General features: G+C 45.3%; 1 long non-coding RNA gene across 1 annotated transcript; it reads right to left on the reverse strand.

The window, feature by feature from the left end:
• Window positions 1-463: 463 nt before the first annotated feature.
• Window positions 464-6,499, reverse strand: LOC137560902 (uncharacterized). The gene is made up of 2 exons (XR_011029842.1): window positions 6,404-6,499; window positions 464-2,069 (listed from the first exon to the last, which is right to left on the reverse strand). It is a non-coding gene; the product is annotated as an uncharacterized lncRNA (long non-coding RNA).
• Between the last annotated feature and the right edge of the window lie 353 nt (window positions 6,500-6,852).

The following is a 6,852-nucleotide window of genomic DNA, read 5'->3' on the forward strand; positions in this document are numbered from 1 at the left end:
GTTTCAGCACAAAATCAGTCACACAGCGCCCCCTGATGGTTTGTTTGTGAAAATCATTATATTTCTCATGTAAAAGGGGGTATCAGCTACTGATTGGGAGAAAGTTCAATTCTAGGTTGGAGTTTCTCTTTAAATAGGACTGAAATCTTCTGCAGTGCTTTACAGAGTACATAGTCATGTCAGTGACTGTCCTCAGAGGAGCTCACAATCTAATCCTACCTAGTCATACTCAAATATTCACCCATTATTATAATGTGTGTAGCTAAAAGAGACCTTTCAGGAATCCCCCCCCCCCCAGGTGAAAATCATGTTTCTTTTCCCTGTAGTGAGATGGTTCTTACCACAGAGTATGTGAATAGATATCTGTAGGGGTAGCAGAAAGTCAATTATATTGGATTTTCAAAACTGAAAACAGAGCTCTGGGTCCATACAAGCCACCATCATAGAAAACACTGGACACGTCTTCTGATTTCTTAACGAGAACATCGTTTATTAGGCACATGGATCAAATGCAACAAAATATAGAAATCATTTAATGGACAAGCAGGTATGTTTTTTGCCTTGGAAGATTATACCGTATTTTTCAGACTATAAGACACACTTTTTCTTCCCCAAAACTCTCCCCATTGCTCCGCTTGTCTTCAAGTAAACAGGTTCCTCTTCTCCTCCTCCTGTAGCGAGTGGGACACTGCGGCCACCTCAGCTCCTCCAGGTCCGCCATGTCTTCCATACTTCCTGCTGCTGCTACGCTCCTCTCTCCCTCGCTCCGGTCATCTTAAAGTAAATAAGCTCTGGTTCCTGCAGCCAGACGGACACTGGGGGCACCTCAGCTCCTCCTGGTCCTCTGTTTCCTCCATACTTCTGGCTTCCCTTCTCAGGGCTGGGCCGAGGCAGTGGCAGGAGAGGCTCCAGCCTCAGGGCACACTGTAGGAGGGGACGCATAACTCACTCAGCTATCATTCCCCTATTGTGTTTGAATAGAGGAAATGGAGGACCCGGAGGAGCTGATGCGGCCACAGTGTCCTACTGGTTGCAGGAAGAGGAGCCTGTTTGCTTGAAGACCACCAGAGCAAGGGGGAAGAGGAGCGCGGCTGTGGCAGGAAGCATGGAGGACCTGAGGTGACTGCAGTGTCCCGCTGGCTGCAGGAAGAGGAGAAGAGATACCTGCCTACATGAGGGGAAAAGGAGTGTGGCAGTCAGATCAGGTGTAGCATGGAAGTGTCAGTGCAGTGAAGTGTAGTGTAGTGTAGTGTTATTTCATTGTGTAGTGTCTGTGTAGTATTAGTGTAGTGTAGTGTTTGTGTAGTGTCTTGTAGTGTTAGTGTAGTGGTGTGGTGTGTAGTGTTGTGTTAGTGTAGTTTTAGTGTAGTGTTGTGTTATTGTAGTGTTAGTGTAGTGTTGTGTTAGTGTAGTGTAGTGTTAGTGTAGTGTTGTGTTATTGTAGTATTGTGTAGTGTTAGTGTAGTGGTGTAGTGCGTTGTGTAATGTTTGTGTAGTGTTAGTGTAGTGTTGTGTAGCTTAGCTGGTAGGGCAGCAGGGCTTGGTGTAGTGTAGTATGTAGTGTAATGTAACCAGTGGGGCCAGGAGGGATTAGTGTAGTGTAGCTGGGCAGAGTAGCTTAGAGACAGTTTAAGGGTTATAGGTCCATAAGACGCCCCTGCACTATAGGCACACCAGATTTAGTATTTTTTTTCCTCCTGATTTCTGGCCTCTAAACCTAGGTGCGTATAGAGTCCACTGCAACCTCAGAGACCGAAGTATCCGTCATTATATTAAAACAGCACAGAAATTGGACATCATTGAGAGCTGTATCATCTCCAGCTCCTTGGTTTGGCTGCACTCGGGTGGAGATGCCACAAATGCCACTTGGGCAGGAGCCACTCCAGCTTCCATAACTGCCCCAAGTGCCTCCAACACCAGTCAGTACAGTGGAGTCGGTACACTGGAACTTGATGTTGTTGGCTGCAGTGTCATCCTGAAGATAACCGACGGGTTGCTGGACTTGTAGAGAAAACCTCTTTAGGTACTTCCCAGGAGGACACCACTGAACGCTTCCCCAGGATCCCCAGCTGTAAATAAAGAGAAGAACATTGCAGGTTCAGGTCGGTGATCGCACGGGGCTTTGCCTCTTTCTCTTTTTTCTTAGCTATCTTTGGGATTGATGCACAAAACAGCAGTAATACTGCAGGGCACCGACTGCGCAATATTACCCTTACTACTGGCAGCCGGTACAGCGAGTTACTCTATTAGCTCAATTAAGGTATTAGCTCAACCCGCAGTACTTAAGTAGCACGGACTTGCTTATGGTAACGCTCAATAGTAAAGCATGTTACCATAGCAACGGTTGCACTACTCGAGTACTACGGGTAACGTTTAGAGCGTAACTCGCAGTACTGGCTGACTGTAGTAAGGGTAATATTGCAGCACGCCATAGCCGGATCATCCACAAGGGAAACCTAGGCTATTGCCTAGGGCCTGGACAGCCTGCTGTATTCTACCCCCCCCCCCCCCCCCCGCCATATCTTACTTAAAGGAAACCTTAACTGAAATCCATATCCTTCTCAGTTTAGGTTTCCTTTAAAAAAGTCAGGTGATAATCAGCGGTGGCGGGCAAAAACTGCTGTCTTGCCTGGCTCCCTATTTCATCTTAGTCCTTTTCTGACCCTTAGCACAGTCTGCAATATTACTGCTATTTTGTGCATCTCCCCTATTTGTGGTAACAGATGGACCCAGTGGCGTAGCTAAGGAGCTGTGGGCCCCGGTGCAAGTTTTAGAATGGGGCCCCCCAAGCACTCTATGCATAACAACCTCTGCACCCCCTATTGCTACACTACTGGAGGGACCATAAACAGTGCTATACAGGTGAATACTGCACTCCAGAATACCACATGAATACTGCACTCCAGAATACCACATGAATACTGCACTCCAGAATACCACATGAATACTGCACTCCAGAATACCACATGAATACTGCACTCCAGAATACCACATGAATACTGCACTCCAGAATACCACATGAATACTGCACTCCAGAAAGTGATGTGGAGTAGCCTTCAGTTATATAGAGGAGTGTCTTGCATTAAAGCGGGATTGTCACCATAAAAATCAAATTTCAACAGCAACTGCTCTGAGTGTAAGTGATAAAGATGCTAATCCTGCATTCAAAACTTTCAAAACTTTTTCTGCTGTTATGATTTGAAGTTATCACATACTTTAGGAGCACTGGCCCTTTAGTAGTCAGTGGCAAACAGTTGCATGCTGGGGGTTCTTTTTATCTATAATGTATTCCTCCTGTTCCATTTATTTCCCTGCCTAGCTGCTTATCTGAAACACGATCCCCTGCTCACTTGTATTTACAAGCAAGGCTGAGGTTATTCAGCGATTGGAGGAGAAAAGAAAAAAAAGTAAAGGGCAGAAATTACATCAGGATTTAGCCTAAACTGTGGGCAAAAGACATGGCCCCCACCAGGAACAGAATTCTCTTCATTTACTTTATAAAATTCACTGAAATCAAAACGTGGACAGTACAATACATGTGTTATGTAAGCAGAGCAAGTATTTATCTACTTATTATATAGGTGTTTGTTTTCCCCGCCATAGGTTGGCAAATCCTACTGCTTTAGGGGAGGGAACACACTAGGCAATACGTGAAAGGTAGCATTTTGTTGCATATGCTTTTGTGCATTTTATGTGCGTTTTGAGTGCGTTTCATTGTGCTTGCATTTAGCTTTTCGCACATGCATTTTTTTTCTATCGTTTTACTGCGTTTGTGTTTCTCTAATAAAAAATGCATTTTAAGGAAATCACTAGGACATCAACAGGAAGTGGAAATACATCATCAAACTCTTGAAAAAACGCATTAGAAACACATCTGCGTCACCATAGAGATTATGTGTGTTTTAGATGCATTTTGGAAAAATATGCAGTAAGTTCAGCATTTTCAAAAACGCATATTGCCGAACGCAATCATATGCATTTTTTCATGCGTTTCATTGACTTGCATTCTGTGCATAAACGGTAGCGTTTACCGCAACGCTAGCGTTTCTGTCTAGTGTGTTCCTACCCTAAAGGTTTTCCACTTAAAGAGACTCTGTAACACAATTTTCAGCCTTATTACTTCTATCCTATAAGTTCCTTTGCCTGTTCTAATGTGCTCTGGCTTACTGCAGCCTTTCCTAGTTGCACAATGGCTGTATTATCTCTGTTATATGATCTAACATTCTCTCCTCTGTCGGCTCTGTCGGGCTGAGGCAGTAAGGCTGGAATGTGCTGTGCTGCTTGTGATTGGATAGAAGCTATACACACCCTCTCCAGGCCCCCTCCAAGCTCTGTATGACTCACACACTGACCTACTTTCAGCCTATCACATGCTGTTAGCAGCCATGTCTTTTGTTTGTAAACACTGCCTAAAACTGGCAATTACAAGCCAGGATTGCAGCAGGGAGTGGCAGAAACAGCACAGAGGGGCCCAGGAGAACATAATGAATAGAATGGTATGCTTTTTATTGTAAGAATTTTAGAGTACAGATTATCTTTAAAGTGGACCCGAGCTCTTGCAAAGAGCAGACTGAAGACTGTTCATTCCACATAGAAATGCTGTAGAAATCAGCTGTACTGAGCTGTGTTTGTTTATTAAAGGACCTCTGCGAAAATCTTGAAATTTAAAATATATGTAAACATATACAATTAAATAGTACATTTCTCTCAGAGAGAGTAAAATGAGCCATAAACTACTTTTCTTCTATGTTGCTGTCACTTACAGTAAGTAGTAGAAATCTGACAGAACCGACAGGTTTTGGATTAGCCCATCTCCTTATAGGGGGTTCACAGGGATTTTTGAAAATGCACTTAGTGAATGGCAGTTGCTCTGTTAAACTGCCAAAAAGTGTACGGTGAGCAGGGAGGCCGGTCAGCATCTTTGTATAAATCTTTTTCAGGGAGTGTCTTTATAAAGAATAAAGGCCATGCTGAGAATCCCCTATGGAGAGATGGACTAGCCCAAAATCTGTTGGTTATGTCAGATTTCTACTACTTACTGTGAGTGACAGCAACATAGGAGAGAAGTAATTTATAGCTCATTTTACTTAGAAAATGTTAAGATTTTCGCGACAGTTCCTCTTTAAGATACAGTTGAGTGTTACAAGTGTGTAATCAGTAGGCATGACTCACAGCGCCTAGGTGCTGGTCAGAGCTGATACAGGAAAGACAGTTGCTTAAACCCTTACCTTGCTCCCTGAAAGTTCATCCAATACATTTTCAGGGCTTTTTGGGGGGATTTCTGTGCATCGTAACAAAAAATTTTTTTCCCCTGATTGTTTTCATACTGTGCTTAATTTTTTTTAGAGCAGAGAGGAAATTTTGAGTTCAGATCCACTTTAAATGGGCCAATCTGATCACCTTTCCTGCTGTTTTTCTTTGCAGGTACATCAAGGGTCAAGTGAAATTGCTTCATTGGAGTAGATTGCTTGCCCTGACCCACAGACACACCCACCCACAGTCCTAGCCTCCCACAGACTTACCTTCCCACAGTCCTACCCACCCATAGTCCTACCCTCCCACAGACTTACCTTCCCACAGTCCTACCCTCCCACAGACTTACCTTCCCACAGTCCTTTCCGCCCACAGTCCTTTCCTCCCACAGACTTACCCTCCCACAGTCCTACCCTCCCACAGTCCTACCCTCTCACAGTCTTACCCTCCCACAGTCCTACCCTCCCACAGTCTTACCCTTCCACAGTCTTACCCTGCCACAGTGCTACCCTTCCACAGTCCTACCCTCCCACAGTCCTACCCTCCCACAGTCTTACTCACCCACAGTCCTACCCTCCCACAGTCCTTTCTGCCCACAGTCCTTTCCTCCCACAGACTTACCCTCCCACAGTCCTACCCACCCACAGTCCTACCCACCCACAGTCCTACCCTCCCACAGACTTACCTTCCCACAGACTTACCTTCCCACAGACTTACCTTCCCACAGTCCTACCTTCCCACAGTCCTACCTTTCCACAGTCCTACCCTCCCACAGTCCTACCCTCCCACAGTCTTACCCTCCCACAGTCTTACTCACCCACAGTCCTACACTCCCACAGAATTTGCCTTTCCACAGTCCTACCCTCCCACAGTCTTACCCTCCCACAGTCCAACCCTCCCACAGTCCTACCCACCCACAGTCCTACCCTCCCACAGTCCTACCCTCCCACAGTCTTACCCTCCCACAGACTTACCCTCCCAAAGACTTACCTTCCCACAGTCCTACCCTCCCACAGTCCTACCCTCCCACAGTCTTACCCTCCCACAGTCCTACCCTCCCACAGTCCTACCCTCCCACAGTCCTACCCACCCACAGACCTACCCTCCCACAGTCCTACCCTCCCACAGAATTACCCTCCCACAGACTTACCCTCCCACAGAAGAAGTTATTACAGCTGTGGCGGTGATGCTCAGAGGAGTAGCACAGGACAGCTCAATCCCATTCAATGCGGTGTTATCTCCAGTGATAAGTGGAAGCACCTAAAAAGAAAGTTATAAGTCAATAAGATACTGAGAGACTACCAAGGACACAGAGAGAATGCCCAAAATCTTCCAAGTTCCAGCTACACATTTTCAGAGCATTGCCCACTACTTTGGGGGTCACGATGGAGGATGCTGTGGCAGGAATTGTTGGCAGCGCCTTAAGAATGTTTTAAAAAATGATAATAAAGAGAAATCTTATAATGCTGATAAAAATGCACTAATCGTACAGTGTCAGGAATAAATTAAAGGACCACTATCGTGAAAAATTGTACAGTGACAGCCTATTTAGTGTCCCAGGTTTAATATACATGAACTCTTGAGTTTTATCTCTCTCCA

The sequence above is a fragment of the Hyperolius riggenbachi genome, chromosome 3 (assembly GCF_040937935.1).
Source record: "Hyperolius riggenbachi isolate aHypRig1 chromosome 3, aHypRig1.pri, whole genome shotgun sequence".
Lineage (NCBI taxonomy): Eukaryota > Metazoa > Chordata > Amphibia > Anura > Hyperoliidae > Hyperolius > Hyperolius riggenbachi.